Source organism: Pseudophryne corroboree, chromosome 7 (genome assembly GCF_028390025.1).
Source record: "Pseudophryne corroboree isolate aPseCor3 chromosome 7, aPseCor3.hap2, whole genome shotgun sequence".
Classification (NCBI taxonomy): Eukaryota; Metazoa; Chordata; class Amphibia; order Anura; family Myobatrachidae; genus Pseudophryne; species Pseudophryne corroboree.
This window is the reverse complement of record NC_086450.1, coordinates 300,197,249-300,224,145: the sequence shown is the minus strand read 5'-3', so window position 1 is coordinate 300,224,145 and position 26,897 is coordinate 300,197,249. Positions and strand designations below refer to the sequence as shown.

General features: G+C 37.9%; 1 protein-coding gene across 10 annotated transcripts in view; it reads right to left on the bottom strand.

The window, feature by feature from the left end:
* The window catches only part of RBFOX1 (RNA binding fox-1 homolog 1), a 916,481-nt gene that overhangs the window by 65,897 nt on the left and 823,687 nt on the right, over positions 1–26,897 (bottom strand). The gene's annotated exons all lie outside the window — the stretch shown is intronic.

Here is a 26,897-nt window from a genome sequence, read left to right as displayed (position 1 = left end):
TCTCAATGGAGATCTGCTTCTGGTCCATTCATGTCAGGACAATGGTTAGCAGCATATAACACCCTACATACGCTACCTGCATCGCTGTCATCACACATGGAGATTGCAGGCGCGAGTGCAGAGAACCAGGTGCCTCTAAACACACTGCTGACATAAATTAACCAAAAACGGATCCCCAGTGAGTCTGATGCAGTAAAAGGCTAATGCTGCTCCTCACCTCTATGTCGGGAATGCAGGTGTTTTGAGCACTGGTGGCCACAGGATGGCACCTGACAGAGCAATTCAATTGTCGCTCCATTCAGGCATGCACAGTCACCGGCGCAAACATTACTGTTATGTTGTTCCATCATTTTGATGGGCTAGAAACTAGTATTATACTGTATATATTCATGTGTGTATGAATGTAACATTTCCATGCATACTTTCACCAATACTATCCTATTGAATGCAAGACATTGCAACACATTACAATTGTCTCATTAGGATTAATCTCAGGTGTAAAAGGGCTTGATTCAAAGATGTACAGCACAGAGATAGATTTAGTGGCCCTTACGGGGCCCTAAGCAATTTATCTATTAATGGCCCCCTCCTTCAAACAACCCTTAGCACTATATTTTCATTCCTGATTTATGTCCCTTACATAATTTGTTGTTTTTCCTCCTTATATTGTATAATAGTAAATTACTTTCCCCCTTTACTGATTGCACCATGTCCCCTCACCTCTAATTTCCATTATGACACCACTCAGTCAGTGACTGTATTGATTATACATCAGTGCCCCCCATCCGCACTGATTGTAGTGACTGCTACAGTCAGTGAGGAGAGGTAAGTATTTATATATGTATAATGGTGTCCCACTAAATGCACTGATATATAATCTATACAGTCACTGACTGAGGGGTGCAATGTGCCTCGGGTGCCAAATTTGAGTGGGCACCAAGATGGTTGTCTGAGGATGACATGGATAGAACAGTTCTTTTAACTACAGCACACCGTAGAGTTATATCTGCCACCTCTCCAGTGCACCCACTGTCTGGCCCAAACTCCTGCCTGCCTTTCACATATCCACTGTCACATGAACAGCAAAGATTCCTGACCTGGAAGGAGTGCCATGCAAATCTCAGGAGCATCCAGCAAATGTGCAGCATCTGCCACAACAGAAGGCGCAAGAGGTTGGTCAGACAGCTGAAGAAAGACTACCAGGTTACTCATCCCCTCCACAGACAAGGGCTTAATTTCAATGGGTATATGTACCAGGAGACATTTGTACCATGGACGACCAGTGGTTGCATATCCCACATGGAGAAGAGTTAATTTGCAGTCTCTTGGGTTAAGCCCCAGCAGTGAGTCGACAGCAGTCCACAGACTTAGGGGTACCCCAGAAGAGACTACTGACATCAGGTGGTTATACCATTTCTAATGATATAGATGTGGGACAAAGCTCTCTATGACACTCAGCTATAAGCATCATATATGTTTGTCTCCCTACAGATCACTATATAGTTTACTTGGCTATAGCAATATTATCTGTGTATATGAAGCCCATAAATTTGGACTATATTGCATACTTCAAATTTCAACACAAGTTTTAACATTGTCACATTGCAATAACTCATATTTCTTATAGTAGTTGACAATACAGGCTGCTGCTGTAGAGATTATGTGGGGAGGGGAAGGGAAGGGGGTGGGGGTGTCAAATTACTACCTTGCCCTGGTTGACAGAAATCCTAGTTTTGGCCCTGTTATAAGGGGTGGGGGACCTGCTAATAGAGGAAGGGAGACATGCTACAATCAGGTATTGTATTATTACACCCAATCACATTAGTATTGACTACATTCATTATATATGACTGTCTCCTTCCCCGTTACTGATTGTTGCAGTCTAGCAGGCCCCCGTCACTTTTAATATCCATTATTGCACCCCTCAGTCAGTGTGACTATTTATAATATATCAGTGCCCACTGATTATAGCAGGCATCTCTTTTTCACTGTATTATATACAATAGAGTATAATAGCATATTGCTATATCATCAGTCAGCATGTGCCTCCCCCACCAGCCTTGATTGTAATAGGGGAATGTTATACACTGTACCTAAAATAACATTGTCCACATGCACCACCTACCCTGCCTTATTGGAAATTGAAGTAGGTGTATGTTATACAAAAATAGTAAAATACTGTAATAAAGTACACTGGAAGACTATGTTTTTTTCTGTGCATGTCCCGGCTCCTCTCTCTGCACTTCTTATGTCATACATATATGTGTCATGACTGGTCACACACACAATACTGCAGGACTCAAGATATGGAAATGCATTGAAGCTGGCACGTAACAATTGTCTATACTGACAGCCTGCTGGGAGTATTCAGTCAGCCGAGCTCTCTGAAAATTTTGGTGGAGCTTGCAATATGCCAGAAATGTCTTTTATACAGCCTTGTTGGTGGGCCCCCTGGGACCAGCAGGGCCCCTTGGGACCCACAGGGCAGTAAGCATCAGTTTTGGTTGCCTTGTGGTAAATACACTACTGGCACAGCAGATATGTCATGATAAAAGTCCATTTTTTTATCACAAAAACAGGATTTTGCTGAAGAATGAATTCCCCCTATGTCTGTATATGAAGTTTAACAATATGTAAAATATGTATTTTCAGATTGTTGGGTCTATTATTTGTGGGTATATTTGTATAATTCATTCAAGCAATATGGCTTTGTCCATTGTCAGTATCATAAAACTGATGTAATATCTATAGATGGAGGTACTGTATATACAAGTAATGGTTATCATAGAGGCTAGTTGTTTACAATATTCTTTATGGTCTTATGTCTTGACTGGAAGTAGAAAGCAGCCAACTATGCCAACCCATATGTATATACATGCCTGAAATACAATTGTCTTTTTTTTGTTTGTTTTTTCCGTTTACACAGCCCAAAATATAACAGAAGGCTCTATTTTCCATTGGGTAGCTAAAAATTGAATCTATTTATTAGTGTACCAAATATTTCTACAGCAGTATGTGCAATGGCCATGGTTTATATCTGTTCATTAAAATTAAGAGTGAATACAACACATCTGTCAGCCCAGATGAGACTACTAAATGTTTCCAGTATACCAACCCATCTGGGAAATGGCAAACATTGCCAGTGTGTCCCTGATCTTAGTGCATTAATGAATTCATTGGATTTGGAATATACAATAACATGAGAACTGACTGAATTGGTATTTTTAAATAATAATAATAATAATAATATTAATAATAATAATAATAATAATAATAATAATATTTGAACCACAAATTTCCATACCCTGTATATATCCACTTAACCTATAGTGTTTGTATAGAAACACAAAGCACCTTTGTGGTTTATTTTGTATTAATTGTGTACAGATTAGCTAAATTATTGCATATCTTAGAATAAATATAAACAATTAATATCAATGCAAGTAGTAATGCAGGTATCATTTTTATTATTATTTATTAGCAGTTTCTTATATAGCGCAGCATATTACGATGCACTTTACAATTAGAACAACAGTTATAGAACAAAACAGGGCAAAGACAGACATAGCGGTAGGATGGCCCTGCTCGCAAGCTTACAATCTATAGGGAAATAGGTATTGATACACAAGGATAGATGCAACCTGTTACATAATGTTTCCCCAGATTGCTAGGTTCTTAGTGGGTTGTATGATATAATCACCCAGCAATGTTGGAAGACAAAATGTGAGGTTATGTGGACTGTACAGAGGGGATGTAACTGGATAGGGAAGCATTGAAGGTTATGTGTGTGGGTCAGGAATTTGGTAGGCTTGTCTGAAGAGATGAGTTTTCAGGGAACGTTTAAAGGTTTGGAGACTAGTGGAGAGTCTTATTGTGCATGGGAGGGCATTCCACAGAGTGGGTGAAGCCCGGGTAAAGTCCTGTAATTTTGAGTGGGAACAGGTAATACATCTGGGTGAGAGACGCAGATCTTGTGCAGAGCGGAGGGGTCTGGTAGGGAAATATTTTGAGATGAGTGAGGAGATGTATGATGGTGCAGTTTGGGTAATAGCCTTGTATGTAAGTAAAAGTATTTTATATTTGACACGGTAGAATACCGGTAACCAATGGAGGGACTAACAGAGCGGATCAGCAGATGAAGAACGTCTGGCGAGGAAGATTAGCCTCGCAGCTGCATTTAAAATGGATTGAAGTGGTGAGAGCCTATGTTTGGGAAGACCAGTAAGGAGACTATTACAATAATCAATGCGGGAGATGATGAGTGCATGGATCAGAGTTTTGCAGTGTCTTGTGTAAGATAAGGGCGTATTTTGGATATGTTTTTAAGGTGCATGTAACATGATTTAGAGACAGATTGAATGTGTGGAACAAACGACAGTTCAGAGTCAAGGATGACACCTAGGCAGCGAGCTTGTGGGGTAGGGTGGATAGTTGCATTGTCAACAGTTATGGCAATATCAGGTTGGTCACTACCCTTAGCTGGTGGGAAAATAATTAATTCTGTTTTGGAAATGTTGAGTTTGAGATGGCGAGATGACATCCAAGATGAAATGGCAGACAGGCATCCAGTGACACGAGCCAATACAGATGGTGATAAATCTGGGGAGGATAGGTAGATTTGAGTATCATCAGCGTACAAATGATACTGAAATCCGAAGGAGCTGATTAGTTTACCAAGAGAGGAGGTATAGATTGAGAAAAGCAGAGGACCTAAGACTGAGCCTTGCGGTACTCCAACTGATAGAGGTAGAGAAGAGGAGGTAGAATCAGAGAAGTGAACACTGAAAGATCGATTAGATAGGTAGGATGAGTACCAAGTAAGGGCTGTGTCCTTAAGACCTAGGGACTCTAGTGTTTGTATGAGAAGAGAGTGGTCAACAGTGTCAAAAGCAGCAGAGAGATCTAGAAGTAGTGTGTAATGGCCTTTTGATCTAGCAGTGACCAGATCATTCACTACTTTGGTCAGTGCCGTCTCCGTGGAGTGTTGGGCACGAAAGCCTGACTGAAGTGGGTCCAGTAAGTTGTGGGAGTTAAGAAAGTGTGTAAGGCGAGTGTAGGCAAGTCTCTCAAGTAGCTTGGAGAGACTGGGTAGCTGAGAAATGGGACGGTAGTTAGAGAGTGTGTTTGGGTCAGAGTTGTGTTTTTTCAGAATGGGAGTAATCACTGCATGTTTAAACAGAGATGGAAAGATGCCAGTAGAGAGAGAGAGATTACAGATTTTAGTTAAGGTTGGGATAAGCACAGGAGACAAACTTTTGCTGACCTGTGAGGGTATAGGATCAAGAGTAGAGGTAGTGGAGTAGGAGGATGAAAAGAGTGTTGATACTTAATATTCACTTGTGGGATCAAATGTAGAGAAAGTGCCAGAGGGTTCAGATAGGAATTTGAGCAGGTCACTGGCTGAGTTAGAGCATACCATTTCATCTAGGATTTTATCAATCTTATCCTTGAAGTAGGAAGCAAGTTCTTGTGCACTGAAAGTAGCTAGTGGGTGTTAGGTGCCACGGTCCTCGGCGCCGCTCAGTCTGCTTCCGAGCGACGCTCACAGCCGCCGCACATTCCTCCCTGCCCGCCCGGCATCTAGCACCGCCAGGACGCCGTGCGTACTGTAACCGCCGGGTCCCTGGCAACGCTAGGATGCCGGGTGTCCTCAGCCGCTGGGTCCATAGCAACGGGGACGCCTTTGGCGGACCGTGTTCCCCGTTGCCAGATAGGATTGATTAGTTGCTCGTGCAGCAGGGCAGCTGCACGGCAACTAGTAATTAGGGTCTGGGGGCTGGTTTTGCTGGCCCTCCTGTCATTAGCCAGCAGGGTCTTTTTATGGGAGCCAGCACACTGCAGCCTCGCCGGTGATAGCTTCCTGTATGCTGTTCCTGCCTTGCAAACGTCTGTTCCTGGTCAGCTGTATCTGGTCGATCCTGCTCCCTGTGCTCCGGAGTACTGGAGTTCTGAAGCTGGTCCTGGGAATCCTTCCTGTCCAAGTGAACCTGTTGCAGTCATCTGGGGGTTCTCGCTTGTTGGGGTTCTCTCCCGGTTTCGTGAGTAGCGACTTCTGCCGCATGTTGCGGCCTAGGCCGCTTAGTCCTTGTGTTAATTTTGTATTGGTGGTTTTTGCGGAGGTTTCCACTTTTCACTGTCCTCCCCAGAACTCGGTGGTGCCGTGTGGGGGAGTGGACAGTGGTATCTTTCGTTTTTTGTTCTTTTCCTTTGGCGGCGTGCCGCACATATATTTAGTTTTAGGGTAGTTAGTAGCCCCTAGCTTTCTGTTTGCTTTAGTTAGAGGTCCCCTTGTTATTTTCCTGTCTCGGTTCACGCCTTGTCTCACTCTAAGACCTGGGGGCATCGGATTGGGCAGACCTAATCCGCCCTTCAAACGCGGCTGCCGTGGGCCCAAGAAACCATAGTCACTCAGGCATGAACTGACCACACGGGTAAAACAATGGAGGTAGGGTGCTAAGGGCTATTCCCGTACCACCCCTTATTTCAGCATCACGTCCTGGTGCTCTGGACTCACTACGCAACATCTCTCTAGTTCTGAGCATCAGGACCGTAACATTATCACCGGCCAAAAAACAAAGAAAAAATATATATAAAGAGTTATTTGTTTTTTGGTGGGCCTTGAAATTCAGCCTCATGAATCCGTCAGTATTAGGACCGAATCCCAGCCAGCTTTTGGCCAACCAGATTCAGGAACTAACTCAGATGGTTCAGGATCTTACTCTTCGGATGAGATCGCAGGAAGATCTTTTGCGAGCCTCCCCGAGTATGATTCCAGAACCAAAGATGCACCTTCCTGACCGTTTTTCAGGTAACCGAAAGGATTTTTTTAATTTCAAGGAATCTTGTAAGCTTTATTTTCGTTTAAGGCCCCGATCCTCTGGTACTGAGTCTCAACGGGTCGGGATTGTAATGTCTTTGCTACAAGGCGATTCGCAAACCTGGGCTTTTGGGCTAAAAGCCGATGATGTTGCCTTGCTTTCTGTAGATGCCTTTTTTAAGTTTCTAGGCCTTCTGTACGATGACCCTGATAGAGAAGCGTCGGCTGAGAGCCACCTGCGTGCACTTAAGCAAGGGAAAAATCCAGCAGAGGCGTATTGTACCGAGTTTTGCCATTGGTCGAACGACTGTGGCTGGAATGACCCGGCCCTGCGCAGTCAGTTTCGCCTCAGTTTGTCTGAAGTTATTAAAGACAGTCTCCTTCAGTACCCCACTCCAGAGACTTTAGACAAACTCATGGAGCTTTCTATTAAAATTGATCGTCGTCTCCGGGAGCGGAGGGCTGAAAGAGGAGCTATTTTCAGGCCTAGTCCATGTGTGTATACTTTCCCTGAGGACGTCGAGGAGCCCATGCAAATGGGTCTCTCCCGGCTGTCCCCAGAGGAAAGAACCAGAAGGCTAAACTCTGGTCTTTGCTTGTATTGTGGTGGCAAGGGACATATCGCACGTAATTGCCCGAATAAGCAGGAAAACGCTCTGACCAAGTGAATTGTGAGGGGGTTCACTTGGGTCTGCAATTGATCTCCTCTACTGATTCCTTATTAGTTCCTGTAAAAATTTCCTTTGGTAGTCTCAGTTCGTTGGTGTCGGCCTTCGTCGACAGTGGAGCTGCGGGAAATTTCATGGATCTTGGTTGGGCTCAGGCTTTGGGCGTTCCACAGATACCTTTGGATAAACGTATCACCATGCATGGCTTGGATGGTGGTCCACTTTCTAATGGGGTAATCACTCACCGCACACCTCCAGTACAACTGACAGTGGGGGCCCTACATTCGGAGAAAATTGAATTTTACCTTACCCATTGTCCGGCTGTCCCCGTAGTTTTATGTCACCCCTGGCTTGCCTTTCATAATCCCACCATAGATTGGCTGTCTGGGGAGATTTCCCGATGGGGTCCCTTTTGTGTTAAGGAATGTATTTCCCGTCCAGTCCGGGTTGCGGCAGTCACCCCAGAACTTATTCCTTTTGAATATCAGGACTTTGCCGATGTTTTCTCCAAGGGTAATGCGGATATTCTGCCTCCTCATCGGTCCTATGACTGCGCTATTGACTTAGTTCCCGGTTCCTCTTTGCCTAAAGGGAGACTATATGCCCTGTCTGGGCCGGAAACTACGGCAATGAATGATTATGTACAGGAGAGCCTAAAAAAAAGGCTTAATTAGGCCCTCGAAATCTCCATTGAGTGCAGGGTTCTTTTTTGTTGAGAAAAAATATGGGTCGCTCAGACCATGTATTGATTATCGGGCTCTGAATAAAATTTCTGTTAAAAACACCTACCCCTTGCCACTGATTTCAGTACTATTTGATCAGCTCCGGACTGCCATTATCTTTTCCAAGATCGATCTTAGAGGGGCTTACAATCTCATCCGATTAAAATCTGGGGATGAGTGGAAGACGGCTTTCAGCACACAGTTGGGACATTATGAATACTTGGTGATGCCGTTTGGGCTGTATAATGCTCCTGCTGTATTTCAAGATCTCATTAACGACGTCCTTCGCGACTTTCTAGGAAAGTTCGTAGTCGTTTATTTAGACGACATTTTGATTTACTCTGAGTCTTTTGAACAACATATTACCCATGTGCGATTGGTCCTACAGAAGTTACGGGAAAATCATTTATACGCCAAACTGGAGGCGTGCCGCACATATATTTAGTTTTAGGGTAGTTAGTAGCCCCTAGCTTTCTGTTTGCTTTAGTTAGAGGTCCCCTTGTTATTTTCCTGTCTCGGTTCACGCCTTGTCTCACTCTAAGACCTGGGGGCATCGGAGTTGGGCAGACCTAATCCGCCCTTCAAACGCGGCTGCTGTGGGCCCAAGAAACCATAGTCACTCAGGCGTGAACTGACCACACGGGTAAAACAATGGAGGTAGGGTGCTAGGGGCTATTCCCGTACCACCCCTTATTTCAGCGTCACGTCCTGGTGCTCTGGACTCACTGCGCAACATCTCTCTAGATCTGAGCATCAGGAACGTAACAGTGGGGGAGGTGAGGGAGGGTAAAGAAGTGATTTCAATGTATTGAAATCACTTCATCAGATGCCATTATAACTTTATATTTTTACAAAACATATTTGACACATTTTTCTAGTTTACACATTAATTAAAATGATTAACTAAATTAAATCTGCAACTTTTGGAAAGAAACAATATAATTCAAGTTACCAGATCACCTTAGTGATAATTAAAATATTGCAGATTTCTGCCATCTCTCCTGCAATCCTGCACCAGAGGCAGAGATCGTTGGATTCACCTTATGACCCAAAACAAAAGTGAATAAAAAGTGGATGTTTCCACTTCACATGGTACTATTTTAATTTCATGGTGTTTTGGAGTTGGGGAAGGTTTCCACATGTGAATCACGTTTACTGCACTAGTAGGGGCTGTTCTCATCCTTGTTTTCCAGATTAAATGTGAAGAACCGTTTGAACACCGGTCCATTGGAGGATAGCTGCCACCCATTGTGACGGGTGTGATAAGCAATTATATCACAGCTGACGTTATTGACTATACTAAGACTAACTACCTGCAGACCAATTAGTATAATTTTGTCTAATAATATGAGTATTATTCCTGTCTTTGGTATCTCTTTTAGCATTAGATGGATCTGCTTAACAGTAAACACCACAATAAACAAACAAAAAAGATGGGATAAACAATGATGTTCAGAAGCATATTATAATATAAAAAATATATCTCAGAGGGAAACGCACTATTGGTCATATATTGAGTTGCTTGGTAGTAAATATAGAACGATTTAGTGGGCTGAAGTTTCCATATAACACTACTTTGGAAATAATGCATTATGCAAGTTATATAAACAGAAAAGGAATTCTTATGTTTTTCCCCATGATGCCCTTTTAGTTCAAACAAACAAGATATCTGGCCTTCATATTGCTGTATATATTTGCACAGCATCACATGAATTATATGACAGCAATGTTGGTCATTTTGTGGAATACTGGTGTCATATTGTATGCAAACAGAACACACAGTGTCCAAGCAGCTGTAGTAGGAGTATATATATATATATATATATATATACATACTGTAGCTATGGTTATGCTGTCCCTTTTATTAAGTTATCCAAACATTATGAATAATGCACTTATGTGTATAAAATTGTGTAAGACATGGTATTTTTATGGTAGGTTATAGACTTCCAGGTCAAGCTTTCATTGTAGATCTTTTATATTTCTGCATAATATTTATGTTATTTTAATTTCAAATGGTATTTATTTTCAATCTTATTGTAATGATATTTTCAAAATGATGCACACTATCTCACAATATTATACATATCTCAGGTCTGTTCTAATATGGAGAGTATATTAACACTAGCCTACTGTATATAATAAGGTTTAATTATGATTATTCTCATAGAGCCCCAGATTTATCAAGCCTTGGAGAGCGATAAATTGCGCGGTGATAAAGTACCAGACAATAAGCATTGGAAACACAGCTACAGTATTTCCAGTCCACATAAGGACTTTTGAAGATTAAGGGGGGTATTTAATGCTTGTCGGATCCTTTCCAACTGAAAGGATCCGACAATGCAGTATTCAATGAGTGGCTATATCCGACAGGATTTGGCCATTATCGACAATTACAATCCAATTTTTTTCAAAATCGAATTGACATTGTTAGAAACGGGGCCAAAACCTGTCATATTTGGCCGCAGAATCCTACAAAATATGTGGATCCGCGGCTAATCCACCGATCTACATGTTTTCCGACAAGTCGGAATTGCCGATTTATCGAAAAAAAGCAGGGGCATTGAATAGGTCGGAACAGTTTCCGACCTAAAAAAGTCAGAAACTGACGTCTTTCTGACAAGACAGCAGTTTCTGACTGCAATTGAATATCCACCATTGGGGGTCATTCCGAGTTGTTCGCTCGCTAGCTGCTATTAGCAGCATTGCACACGCTAGGCCGCCGCCCTCTGGGAGTGTATCTTAGCTTAGCAGAATAGCGAACGAAAGATTAGCAGAATTGCTAATAAATAATTATTTGCAGTTTCTGAGTAGCTCCAGACCTACTCACAGATTGCGATCAGCTCAGTCCGTTTAGTTCCTGGTTTGATGTCACAAACATGCCCTGCGTTTGGCCAGCCACTCCCCCGTTTCTCCAGTCACTCCCGCATTTTTCCCTGACACGCCTGCGTTTTTTTTATCTCACTCCCGGAAAATGCTCAGTTACCACCCAGAAACGCCCCTTTCCTGTCAATCATTTACAGATCAGCATTGCAACTGAAAAGCGCCACAGGATCCACAGCAAATCTATTACGTTTTTTGTTAAATAACTAAGCGCATGCACCCTGTGTGCCTTGCGCATGCGCAATTTGCAACAAATCGCAGCATAGCAAAAATTGGCAATGAGCGAACAACTCGGAATGACCCCCATAGTCCCATCCTACAGTATACTTTTATTGAAATGCATTTTGAAGCTTTAAGTCAAACTTAAGAGAAGAAACATATCTCTGGGCACACTATGCCCAATAGTGTCACTTATATGACAATCCTGATGTCCCCTTCCCCTTATTTGTGCATAACTGAAAACAAAAACTTAGGTTCAACAAGTTTAACCTTTCACAAACAATAGCGTTGATCCAGAGAAAGGAATCTCAAAGGACCCAGTGCTACTTTGGGAAGAAAAAAATATAATAAAATACTTTCTTACTATATAAATGAAAATTGGAAAAAAATCCATTCCCGATAATTATACAGTAGCTGCAGTTATTATTTGTTATAAGAGAAGCATCTAATCCTTTTTAAAATAATGTTAGTGATCTTGCAATGTCATGTCACATGCTAAGGAATGCCACATCAGAAATTCCATTACATTCAAGAACTTCATGTGATCAGTGTGAAACCATTTTGCTTCCATTCACAACTAATAATCCCTTTTCCTCTTTATGATCCTCGCTAAGAGTCTGTGTCTTTAGCTACAATACATTTATTCATGCTAATTAGGTACCATGTAAATGGCCTCTTACTTCAAAATAAACAAACCTATCTTTTTAACCTCTCTTTATGAATGAACACTCTTATTGATGAGGATACCTGCCTCTTAACCATCTTGAGATCTCTTATGTGTTTCTTACAGTGAGATGTTGAGGAGCCCACAACTATCCAATGTATGGTATACTGTACATTGTGATGTATACATATACAATAACATGTTGCATTATGCTCACTTTTCCTCTTTTATTTATACTATAATTTTATTAACTATTGCAATCGCTGCCTGGTAATTAATTTTCCAAAGTACTTTGCCATCTCATTTTTTTTTCAATTGTATTCCATATATTGTGTTATTAGCATAGGGGGTAATTCCAAGTTGATCGCAGCAGGAAATTTTTTAGCAGTTGGGCAAAACCATGTGCACTGCAGGGGGTGCAGTTATAACATTTGCAGAGAGAGTTAGATTTGGGTGGGTTATTTTGTTTCTGTGCAGGGTAAATACTGGCTGCTTTATTTTTACACTGCAAATTAGATTGCAAATTGAACACACCACACCCAAATCTAACTCTCCCTGCAATGTTAAATCTGCCTCCCCTGCAGTGCACATGGTTTTGCCCAACTGCTAAAAAATGTCCTGCTGCGATCAACTTGGAATTACCCTTATAGTTATTACCAAAGCCTAGATGCATTACCCTAAACGTATTTCCATTCAATTTCAATTGTCATTTCATGCCACAATTTGCCATAAGTGATTTAATGGTTAATTCAAGTCATAAATTAGGTTATACAAACAGTAGAGGAGGAAAATGGAAAATTTCACTTGCATGAAAACAGTTCTTGGGATATATTTATTATTGGTCACATTTTAGCTGCAAAGATTGCAATTTCTTCTCATTGCTTATGGTGGCAATAAAAAAGATATTTATTGGGGCTATTAATATTTTTTGTTTTTTTGCAGGTACTTAGGTTCTGATAGGAGCATGTTCATGTAAAGTCTAAAAGGTAAGGTGATCTTACATGATCACTTTACCACTGGGTTCAAACTCGTCAGAACTACTGATGGGTGCACAATTTCATGTGTTTCACTTCTGGGGAGGAATCTGAATAATCCCTCTCTGATAGACAATGCAAAGCTGTAGCCTATAGGCTACAATGGCTAACATTATAAAAAGATAGTGTTTGCTATCAGGTGGTAAACTCCGAAAAGCTTAATTTTGTAATCCTCATACAAAATTATGTGGACCACTGTGGCGATCATAGAGGGACTGAAGTAGCTATCAGAGATATTTGCTCCGCTACCATCCCAATACATAAGTGGGGACCTTACTTACTGCTTCTTTTGAAAATGTTCTGCCACATCAAATATCTAGGAGCATTTATAGTTTGCAGAATGCTTGCACCTTATTATGCAATGGCAATAACGAATAGGAGCACTAACAAGGTCTAGGGTATCCAGTGTAGGAACAGCAGTTGGCAAGTGAAAATCATTATACAGAACAAATACATCAAAATTCAGTAGAAAGAGATTTCATGGACTTTTTGTAAAGTGTATATTTCCATTTTGCTTTGGAGTGCACAGTATATTGTTATAGTAATACTAACAACAATACTATTTTTGTTTCACAAACTTTTTAGGTGAAAGATTTGTATATGTTTTGCTTTGGCTAGAAGTAACACATATTTATTAAGTCCTTGTTTGCAGAATGTACAATTATATTTTTTTCCATTTTTTTAAGCACAAAATAGAATTAAGTGCCACTATGCAACTTAAATCAAGCAGAGCCATGGATTAAAAAATGTCAAGTATGTGAAAAACACAAAATATATAGTTTACCCTTGATTACATCCTTTTTTTAAAGCTATGAAACATGCTGTGTGACCAAAAAAATTAGGGATCCCATGTTCACTTTTATATCTGTGATGCAGAACACTTCATGTAAAACCTGCTTATTTTTTTATTATTCATGCAGGGAATCACAATTAAGATGCAAATTTCTTTTCCATTGTGAAATTTATGACAAGGAATGTTACTTGTCCAAGGTCACACACAGTCAGTAGCAGAGACAGGATTATGGTATGGCCATTCCTATGCACAAAGTGTGCTGTCAATGCTTTATGTTTCTAGGATCTTGCTTCTCAAGCTGCAGTATTATAGTACTGCAATGAGGAAATGGCACAAAGTAATATTTATATGTTTTTCCGCTCACTTCAGTGCACCACAGTAATTCTAATATGATAAGTCAAGGTGCAGTAAAAGCCCAAAGCAGTAATGCAAATGCACTAAATTAAAACAGTCTTGTAAACTCTACAGGCTGTGAAACCCTTTCCTGTTGTTCCATTAATTCTACATTTATAGTATCGATGTATATTTATTATTATTATTATTATTATTATTATTGTTATTATTGTGTCATTAGTATTATTTGTTTAATGCAAGCTTCTATTTTCTGTAAAGAGCTATATACAATGTAGTGCTGCTAAAGGGGTTTTCTCACCCTTGTGTTGAGGCTATTTTCTGACTTTAGCACTTGTCATATTACAACATTAAAATCATTATTTTATGTGTTTCTCACACAAATTATACCTTGTTAAGTTTTTTTTAAAAGACTTTCTATTGTCATTTCCAGAAAATACAAGAAATGTTTGACTGGAGGACTGGATTTATGAGCTTCATGAAAGGACACCATGGACACAGGGGGGTAGGGGCTAAAATGCCAGTGGTTGGGATGCCGGCAGTCAAAATATCGACCATAGCATCTCAATTGTTAGAATCCCAACAGAGGTTGGGAAACAATGCTAACCAACCCCCCCCCTTAACCCCCTAACCCTAACTCTCCATTCCTGCAGCCTAAACCTTACTCTCCCTCCTGCATCCTAACCCTTCCCGGTGGTGCCTAGCCTTAACCCCCCCTTCCACAGTCTAAACCAACCTTCTACTCCCTGCAGCCTTACCCTAACCCTCCCAGGGGGGTCCTAACTGTAAACCCCCTCCTGCAGCCTAACCCTAACCCCCCACCTGCAGCTAAAAGCTAAACACCTTAACTATCTGGCGGTCCGGATGACCGTTGATTGGTATCTCGGCTGTCGGGATGCTGGTGCCGTCATTGTGATTCTATTCTGGATGCTGGTGCCTGCATTCTGATCCGTATCAGGATTACAGGGTCTGTATTTTGACAGCCGGGATCCCAACTGGCGAATCCTAACCAGATCCCGACAAGGGGAACACTAGCCTTGAAACACTTTTGCATACCCAACTGTGCCATATGGACTCTTGGATGAATGGTAGATGACAATCTCTGGATACAATCATAGGAGCCACATGCACGGTATATCCAGAATACCTAGTATTTAGCACACATCACCCTCGAGTCCTTCTCTTAAGATTTGGTAGGATCAACCACAACTTCATTCATTATGCATTTCTTACTATGCTATATGTGACTTTTAATATCATCTATTTATGATTGGCGCTTCTGTCTTATTTTATGTGCTATATTTGCTATATGTGACTTTTATCATGATTTGTTATTGACAGGCAATTTTAACTGATTTTATATGATTTGTCATCCATTGCAACATAATTTTTGCCTTGCATGTTTTCTGTAATTACTGCAATATGGACTGCTTTTTGTTGTTTTTATCATTTTCCTTCCTCTGCATAACCACTATAAATGTTACATGTGATTTTATATCACCTTATATATATTTCTTCATTATATTAAAGTTATACCAAGGTATATACTTTGTGGATACCACGCATACCTATGTCATATAGGTCGATTTACCATTCACAACTCCTGAGTAGCACCCAAGTGCTGACACACCCTACGTTTTCACTTCCTAACTGCCTGGAGTTCAATAGGGGAACCCTGCTGTCAATCTAGGCCTGCTTTCACTCCTAGAAGCACACAACTGTACATTTTAACTATTCAATTACTGCTTGGTTTCCACTGGTTCTGGCCCCGTGGTCAGTCTAAGTGCCACCAGTGCCATCTGTTATTCAGTTCCACTGGTATCAGCCCGGTATCCAGCATTTCTAATTCCAGAATTACCATTCCCAGCTTATTTGCTTGTCTAGCCATTTGCCCAGAGTCTACTCCACCAAGTGGCATCATTAAAGTACTTAGTTTATCTCATTACAGCTCCATCTATAGCCCAGTGGTCTCAGTTCCTGTGGCCACTAACAAATATAGGTTTCCATGGATTCAGACAGGATGGTTTCTGACACAAAATACTATAAAGTCACAAATTAAGCACAATAATGCATGGCATGAAGCATGGCTTGTGTCATTTGTATCAGCTCTTTGTCTTTTGCCTTTTTACACAGTGTAACATCATAATTGCTGCAACTACATGCAATTCCAGCAACAGTGTCCAGGGTACCCATTTGTTGTAATTTTGTAGCAATGATTCACATATTTTGTAAAAAAAAGTATTTTTTGAAACAAATGTATGGCTTAGTCACATAGTCTTTGGTGCAGGGTTATTTAGCTCAATTTTTTTGAAAGATGTTTGTGGACATATCCATATCCTTCATATAATGGACATATCAATATCCTTCATATAAGAAATAACATAAGACAGGAGTGACATCTCTCACATGTTGATAACTGAGCCTCTGACAGCCTGGATTTGGATTAATGCATGCTTCATATGATACAGGTCAGGGCAGAGGAAGACAATATATTCATGTTTGCCAAAAATGCCTGCTCCCATTAGCCTCCCATCATATTTTGCTTCCAAACTTATGTAATATTATCTTATCTTATAGAAAAAACTATTCCAAAACAGAGACCAAGTTTCACATTTCATTCTTTCAACCCTTTTACTCCTTACTTGCTCTTCAAATTTGACTATAAGCACAATAAGATAAAATACCTGGTAATAGACAATGCTCTCAGTTATAATACCCAAATTAAACAAAAATGTTCCTGAAGTACTTGCATCCATCATATCTTTTCATGTTCAACATTTGTTAAAGACCTTACTTGTGCATGGATTCACACTGATCCTGATGCACTGATCCTGTTTCATGCAGTTTGTTTGGTAGAAAAACATTTCTAGAAATATCTTCAAAAACCTCCAATGTCCATTTACTAATAGGGAAGGGACTTTCCAAACTACTTTGTTAGTATGGTATGTTCCTAAGCACACCTTAAGGTCAATCAATTTAGAGAGATTCCTTAATGAAGTATTCTACCTAGCATCTATATTTTCCTTCTAAAAACAGGCCAAATGAATCCCTTTTTCAGTAATTATATTTTCCTGTCAGAAATGTGATTGACGGATTTCCCTGATACAATAATACATTTCTCTAGGCCGTTTCCCCATCAAATTTCTTCATATAGTTTGATAAGGGCAGCATGATTGGCATAGTAGTTAGCATTACTGGTTCACAGTACTGAGGTCATAAATTAAATTTTTTACCAAGGCAATTTCAACGTGGGCTCCAATTTCATCCCACTCTATAAACATACTGGTATGTTATTTGGCTTCACACAAAAAATTAACCCTAGTGTGTATGTGCCCATGTGATAGGGAATATAGATTGTAAGCTTACTGTAATTAGGGCAGGTACTGATGTTAATAATTTAATTATTTTCTGTAAAATGTGGTGTAATAATATGGTGCTGGTAATAATGAGAGATTTCTGCTTTTCACTTGGCACTTTACAACAAAAATTTTACTTCCAGAGATACAACACTTCCGGTACCTTCAGATACTATAGAACATTTTATCAATTCCCTTTCAATTTCTGAAGGTGCAAGATCAATGTTGATCTTAAACACCTTAAACAAAAAGCAAAATCTTAAAAACTTAAAATCTACTCCTTATGGCCAAATAATGCTCTATCTCAAAAACATGTTAATTGGGAGGTGTATCTGAGAAAGCCAGAATAGAAAGCCTTATACTACCTCAAATAAAAAATCCAAAAAACATCTATCCTTATACACACAAAAAAAACTCATATACTGTAACATATACTAGAGAAGTGTGACTTGGTTTTCCTGAAATATGAACACACCAGAACTTAGGGGTTCTGAGATGAATTGAGTCCAAGTTGGGAATAACTTTGGGGTTCTGAGTGGAACTGAGTCCCACTCACATCTGTTGTCAGTTTGGAACTTGGATTTAAAAAATAAACTCAGGTTTCTGGATTGCATAAAAACATTTCCAAATTACATGGTTTTGGCTATTTTATCAATTTTTATCTGCCAAAGACCAAAACACAATAATGAATTAGAACCATAAACAAAAGCAAAATACAGGAGTCCATGCACATGTCTAATGTATACTATAGGTGATACCTGGTGCCTACTAAACTAAATAGGATATACTGTATGACCTCCGCTCTCCTTATGTTAGGTATTTTTCTGAAATTCTTCTATTATCATTGGAATCCTTACACATGGTTGGAGTTGGTAGATATTGTAGATTGGTAAAACAGTGGTTTTCAAACTCGGTCCCCAATTCCCCACATAGTTCACATTTTGCAGGTCACCTAACAGATGCACATGTGTATTTATTACTCACTGACACATTTTAAAACATCCACAGGTGGAGCTAATTATTTCACTTGTGATTCTGTGAGGACATCTGGAAAACATGAACTGTTTGGGGTCCTGGCAACCGAGTTCGAGAAGCTGTGGTTTAAAATACTACACTGTGCTATTTATATTATTCTGTGTCTGCATGTATGCATAAAAAAGATAACCCACACAGAGTTAATACAGAGATAATCACAGTCTCACTCAGTGCTAAAAGTAATATATTCATTTGTTGTGTTATATATAAATACAAGGACTGCTCTCAAAATCTATTTAAGTGACAAATAAATGCTATGGATAGCATAGGGATCACTGCATATAGTGCTTGTATTTGGAATATTTGCTGAACACAAATTAAGAATCTTAGATACATTTACTCTACATAATATTGCAATTTTCATTTAATTTAGAGATACTTAAATTATCATAAGTTCTAATAAACTTCAAATCATAGGTCCTGTGGTGGGAGGTGTCACAAAACAGGATATTGATATTGAACATAGCAAATAAATAGTTTCTGAGTGATTTTTTTTCCATTTAATGCATTCATCTAATTTCAAGATTTTTAAACAACTTGAATCTTTTTTCTAATTAATTTCTAAAAATAATAATAATAATAATAATAATAATAATAATAGTAGTAATAATAATAATCATCATAATATTGAACTGCAAATGCAGCAAATTGTTTTGAACATTGTAATATTATATGTATAGCATTGAATTAATAGATTACCAAAGCTTTAATCATAATATATATATATATATATATATATAGTAAAACATTTGAGGTATATAGAATTAAATTAGAAATAGGCACAAATGATTACAAGTAAATTAGCATGAAAGACCATAGTTACAATAATTATTCATGCAATTTATAGAAATTCAACACATTTTTATTACTCTTTAATATTGTTTTTAATTACTCTAATATATATAGACTACATACATGCAAAATCTCAGATCTATTATTCTACATATGCATGACCACATTACAGCATAGCATTTAATATCATAAGAAGCCAAAAAAAAAGTTTGGGTTTGAAAAATAAACTTTTCACAGTAGTTGTGATACTAAAACATGCTAGCATTACAAATGATTTGAAATGCAATGACAACAAATATGCAGTAGCCTACTTCCACAACCTCCTGATATGTTATTAACAACCACCATTACATTTATGGAAGCAATATCGCAATATAGGTAAAAAAGAAATATCAATAAAAATAACTCTTACCTTTCTGACACAGCATGCGCCAGCCACACATGCAATTCTTTACTATTTTTAACATATATCCTTTTCATACCAATTTATATTGCAAGATATTCATGCAATGCACAGTACCCATCATTCCATGTGATATATACGTATCCATATTTGTTTTCCACAAAAAAAAACATTCAATAGTAAAAAGTCCACATATTCACCAAAAAGTTAAGTTTGAAAATATTCCTATGTAATTTTCCAGATGATACTGTATGTATTGCTACTTTTTATTCCTCTACATACTTTAGTTTCAGAAAGAAGCATATAAAGAACATTGTATTCTTCATGAATACTAAATGCATACTATTAGGAATATTTACTAAAGACTGTCACTTTTTCAGTGGATCTGAGCTGGATCTGTCCCCATCTGGGGGAGAGAGGGGGGTTGGGTTTCACACCTGATTAGACATGATGAAGGCAAACCAGTGAGCATGCAAAAGTTGCATTATGTATTAAATCATCCCTTATGAATCTTGCAGCAGTAAGTGAAGAGATAATGATCATATAGTACATTATCCTTTTTTTCTTATTAAATGTGCAAATTTAAAAAAATGGGACAGAGGAGGCAACCATGTTGTACTACAGTATATTTCTACATACAGTATGTGTATATCAATTCACAGGCAGCTGTAATAGCTAGCTGTATATTCTATAGTCATATTCAGGGTTATTTTTTAAGGAAGAACTCAGGTCTTCTTCAAATGATTCCCCCATGTATTTCCAATTTCTATTTATAATTTTAGCCATTTAATATGCCATAGGTTGATGTCTCTGTCTCCTGCAAAATCTTTAAAACAACTCAAGCATTACCTGTATGTGCATGTACTAATGGTATTTGATATGACTTTTCAAATTAATATTCTCTTACAAATCAATATGATAATCATTTATCTGCACAGAAATTATGGAGTTTGTATTTTAACTATTTTATCAAATAAGTTAAGTATGAACAGTTGGATATAGTATAAGGTAGCTCTAAAAGAATGTATGCTTATGCAAGTATTCATAAAAACAGTACAGAATAAGGCTCATGACTAAGGTGTATGATACACACCAAAACAGCTGTCGGGAGCTCTGACCATTTTAACAGGATGACTGGCACTTGATTTACTCTCTGCCTTGACATATTGGATAAGTACTCCATTTATGCTGCTATTTATAATGCTGCTTATTGGACTTGACCAGTTTCCTGCATAGCTGCTATTTTATGTACTTTTTTGGATATGTACGATTTGCACAATAGGTGGATAGAAACTCCTGATGTTTGTATTGGATGCTGCTGGTTCCTGTATATATACAATATATATATATATATATATATATATATATATACATACATGTAAACCTGCACTCTCATCAGGTATATAACAACAGTGGGGTGCACCCAGTGGGGAGCCACTGAATCAATGGGTCCACAAATATAGAACAAATTCCTTGTCGGGGGGGGCACTCTCCAAAGAAGAAAAAGTCCATTCAGGTACAATGACTTTTAATGTTCAATATAATGGCTCCATAAGGTCAACGTTTCGATTCCAGTGTAGAATCGTTATCAAGACCAGCCAGACAATAGCATCCCTATAGATGTGAAAACTGTACAAACAACAAAAGACAAAACACAGGAACATGAAGAAAAAATATGAACAATGACTCACTGGCCCACAAGTAGGCAAAAAGTGCACGCCCCATGGGTGAGCTACAAGACCATATACTCATGTGCTTAATAAAACAAAGGACCAAATACATATGAACAAAGGGAAAAAAGATCACTATAGAGACAACCTATGAATAAGGAACCAAATGTCACCACCAGGCTCGCAAAGCTGAGCAATATAACTTACTTTACTCTTAATATATATTGTTACTTTATGGATGACCATCACCTGATTTTTATTTATATGATGTCTAGGTATTCCTTGATCTTATTACCTACCTTGTGGGCTCTGGATTATCACTATTAAGAGTAAAGTAAAATATATTACTCAGCTTTGAGAGCCTGGTGGTGACATTTGGTTCCTTATTCATAGGTTGTCTCTATAGTGCTCTTTTTCCCTTTGTTCATATGTATTTGGTCACCATACACGTCCTTCTTTGGGGTCTATTCTTTGTTTTATCAAGCACATGAGTATATTGTCTTGTAGCTCACCCATGGGGTGTGCACTTTTTGCCTACTTGTGGGCCCGTGAGTCATTGTTCATATTTTTCTTCATGTTCCTGTATTTTAGCTTGTATTGTTTGTACAGTTTTCACATCTATATGGATGCTAATGTCTGGCTGGTCTTGATAAAGATTCTACACTGGAATCGAAACGTTGACCTTATGGAGCCATTATATTGAACATTAAAAGTCATTGTACCTTAAGGGACTTTTTCTTCTTTGGAGAGTGCCCCCCTGACTAGGGATTTGTTCTACAATATATATATATATATTTATTTATTATCACTCACTTTCCTATAGAGAAAAAATGCAAAAAACAGCGCTCACGATTCAGTTGAAAGCAGAAAAGGATTTATTCTTCAACACAATTCCATTACTGATACATCCAACAACTGTGGCCCGACAGCTGTTTCAACACATACAGGTTTTCTTCAGGGGTTCCAGAAGAAAACCTGTATGCATTGAAACAGTTGTCGGGCCACAGTTGTTGGATATATCACTAATGGATTTGTATTGAAGAATAAATCCTCTTCTGCTTTCAACTGAATCGTGAGTGCTGTTTTTTGCATTTTTTCTCTATGGGAAAGTGAGTGATATTATAATACTTTTTGACCTGGCACCACACTAATGCTTAAACATTTTTTTTTGGACTGAGTGCTGTCATTTTCTATATATATATATATATATATATATATATGTATATATATATATATATATACAGTTGTAAGTGCGGCACTCAAGACTCAGTAGGAGAAAAAGAACAATCATCAAATCATACATAGTCTGCAATGTTTCAATCTATTATCAGATTTTCATCTGATGAAAATCTGATAATAGATAGAAATGTTGCTGACTATGGTGGTCTTCTGTCTGCTGATTGTCTTTTGTTTTGTTTCTCTCCCATGGAGCCTTGAGTGCTGCTCCTACAACTGTATATATATATATATATATATACATATACTGTATATCATTGACGTGCGGTGAAAACAATGGCTGGGGAGGTATTGGTTAGTATAGTGGTTTTAGTTAAAGGATTTTAGTCTCCATTTTCTTGCAATAGCTTGATAAAGGTACTTTTAGCAGGCAGAAGTGTAGCTAGTAAGAGTTTGGACTTTGCCAACTTAGTGAATCTCTGCTGTTTATCTGCTAGTTATTGGAAGCTTAGCTGAAAAAATCCCCTTGCCACATCTGCAAAGGGAAAAACAATTGAAATATGTAATGTAAGCTGGGATGGTTGTTCCATTGTTACTGCACATAGATGAGGTTATGGTGGAAAGAACTATAAATGTTTATATCCGAAAATAAATGTGGTTTTCCCCAGTCCTATCCCAGTCCTGTTACTTTTGGCTACTTAAACCAGAAATTTGCACTAGCAAATCAGTCTTCATCGAGCTGACATGTCTGCAGGATTTTCAGTCTCCTGCTTCAAGCTCAAATTTATCCTGAATTCTGAGATGAGACTCCTGGAACATTTTACTGAAACTATTCATCACATGACATTAACCCTTTGGTATTCCAAATACTTTATTTGTTACCATTTTAAATACTTAAGTTTGTCTTAATAAATATTAATTGCATTACATTCCTGTCACAGTCTCTCTGATTAACCCTTGGATCTCCAAACATGGTTTCCACCAGAAACTTCTAGTATCAGAGACAGATTTACACAAACATAAATGATTTGGTGGTGAATTTTTACTATATAAATCATAAAAAATACAAAGATGATATTTATATGTTATAAATAGCTAATTTGTATTATTTTAATCATTTTTATAGTCAAAACTGGAGTGCAACTAAGATGCATGCACACGCAGGGCATGCACACGGTTGTGGCAAACAAGGCACAAATGCATCTAGGTAAAGCCACACTGAGCGTGGTTACACATCTATATATATATATGAATATTATATATATATATATATATATAGTATATATATATATATATATATATATAGTTACAGTATATACTGTATATATATGATGCATGTGTTATTTAAAATAAAACATGACAGGGGCAAATGTAGAATGATTCAAAACTATGGTTGATCAAATATTGTTTTGGAAATTCTTATGCAGGTGTTAATTTATATAACTAGTTATAATGTGTATTAGGTATGCATTTCTAAAATAATTTTTAAAATAATTTAAATTTTTTTTAACACATGTGTCAGTTCAAGTGTGACAGCATTGTCATGTGTTACTATGTCACTTGCTAATATGTACATATTTAAGTGCCTCCCTGGCCACACTGCAGCCCAGCACACAGCAGTGTGTACTGGGCTGAGGTGAAGAGCTGCAAGTGCTGCTGCCAGGTAAGGGGGATGGGGACTTGAGCCCCGGTAAGTATTACCTGCTCCTCCCCCCTCTTGGCACCACTACCTACATGTAGTGAGAAAATGCACATGATACTTAGTCACCTGACGTGTTCAATCATAGGAATGCAACTTTATAGTTTTTAAGAGATATCTTTACCATTCCAGTATGTTCATGCAGGATAAATGCAGATATTCCTTGTAGTCGCCGATATATCTAAAAATTACAAATATACTGTATATAGTGCAGATGGCTTATTTTAAAAAGAGTAACATATTTTTTTTAAAACAGGAGTCTTCATAAAAGAATATCTAGTAAATTAAACTACAACAAGACAGCAAAACAAGTGGAACCATACCGTGTCTGACTCCTAAAATGGAGCAATGAAGTGGGTACAGCTGGGAGGTCCCAGACCCCTTCCTTCCCATAGTCAAGAAAAACACCAGCATTTTAACAGTTAATTTCCTTGTCTTTAAAAGATGTAGGTAAGTGCCACTAAACACTGCCAATGCATTTTGAGTTGTAACTCTTCCTCAGGGCTGAGGAAGAGTCACAGACTTGAAACACGTTGGTAGCATTTGGTGGCCCTTATCTGCATCTTTTAAAGAAAAGGAAACCTACCTGTTAAATGTACTAGTGATTTGTTTGAAGGGGAAAAGGAAGGTGTCCATAACTTCCCAATTGTACTTACTTCATTACTCCTTGCTACAGTAAGAGCCAAACACGGTAGGGTTCATTTTGCACTGCTACAGTATCTTGTGTGTTAATATACTGAATATTCTTTTATGAAGACCCCTGTTTTTTAATAAATTGTTAATATTTTCAAAAAAGAACATTTGCACTATATATATTTATTTCATTTTTCTATATATAAGTAACGACAAGGAATATCTGCATATACTGTATCTTGCATAAACACACTGGAATGGTAAAGATATCTCTCAAGAACTATAAAGGAACATTCCTAGGATTAAACATGTAAGGTGACTTTAAGTATCAAATGCACTTTACAGGTGTATTTAGTGAACAATCACTACCTTGATCTTTTATGGTATACCATTTGGTTGTGGTTTTGAATATTTTTAATTGTATTTTTCTCTATTTTATATGGGTAGCACCTATGGTGTTTCCATATCCTCATTCTTTGTCTATTACAGTAATTCTGCATGGTAGTTGGGTTCCACCTGAATATATCTAGGCTGCTTATAACTTTGGCACCACTGCATTTTCCTATTTTTCTATTTATCTAACAGAGGCACCTTTCTAGCAGAAGTACCTATCTACACAGCACAGGTATTTTCACATGGCATTCTCTCTGCCACTACCACCATGCAATATGTTAAAAAATGGATTTGAAATCACTTGCATGAGTAGCCTGCCACACTGTTAACAATTGTTTTTATTTATGAACTTTAATGTTTGGTTGTCCTTTATGAAAAAGTACCAAAATATTATTTTGACAAAGTTGCAAAATTTCCATGGTAAATGACCACATCATTAAAGTAATTTAATGGTTATTTAGTTGTATACAATTAATATTTTTTTTAAAGAATATTAATCAGCTTGTGTGAGTAAGGGATCCTTGTTAAGTTTTATCTTTGTAACCTGAAGAGTGCCTTAACCTATGGGATTACAGTATGGTAACTGTACGTGTGCTGAATGAAGGGCATTAGATCAGGTAGCTAAGACCTCAGGTACAGTGATTGGCATATACTCAGGTTCTCTACGAGAAAGCAATATTTAACAAATCAAAGGGTATTGAGGAAGACCAGGAATCCAAATCATGTGCTTTTGGTGAATTTACCATCTAAGAGATGTTTTAGAATTGCACGTACATGTACAAAACAGTTCTAAAGTATAATAGTTTCTTTCCAATGGCTGTGCACATGTTAACTTGTCAAAATGCTTTTACTTGAGTCTTAGGAGTTATAATTCTGCTTGTTTTACTGCAGTATGTAGTGTGTTTAACTTGATATTTTGTTGGCAATCCTTGGTGTTTGTTAATGATAATAAAAATGTTCTATTCTATATTTAGAATATATAAATTAAGTATTTTATGGTCTCATACATTACGCAATTTGGCAAACCTGTCTGCTGAAGAACAATTGTTTGAATTGAAACTGAGAATTAATATATAAATCAGAGAGAATGTTGATGTTTGAAATGAATATAAAGATGGGTGATATACAATAGAATAATGTAAAAGTATGGTAAACACAAATTTATTGTCAGAGGAAATGTAATCTGTAAATTTAACTGAAAATAGTGTTATGAAGTAATACTATATAGAGTAGTACATGTAGTAAGAAAAGAGGGTAATAATGTAAATCACACAAAAAAGCTGTTGTTGATTACTGTTGTCTTGACCTAAAAAGATTAGTGTTCATGCCACTTAAATAATTTTTTTAGTATACTCTCATTGAGTAGATGGTTACTTTCCTGGCGTTTTTTCTTAAGTTAATTGTTGAAGGGTAAAAATAAAATTTCTTATTTGCTTAAAAAATGCAAAATGTGATTTCATTTTGCATTGGCATTAATTAGAACACTTTTTTCTCATTTCAAGTGAGTTTTACCAGGAAATAAATGAGAGGTGCACAAGATAACATAGTGCTTAAAAAACACAATAAAATGTAATCTTTATCCCAAAAAT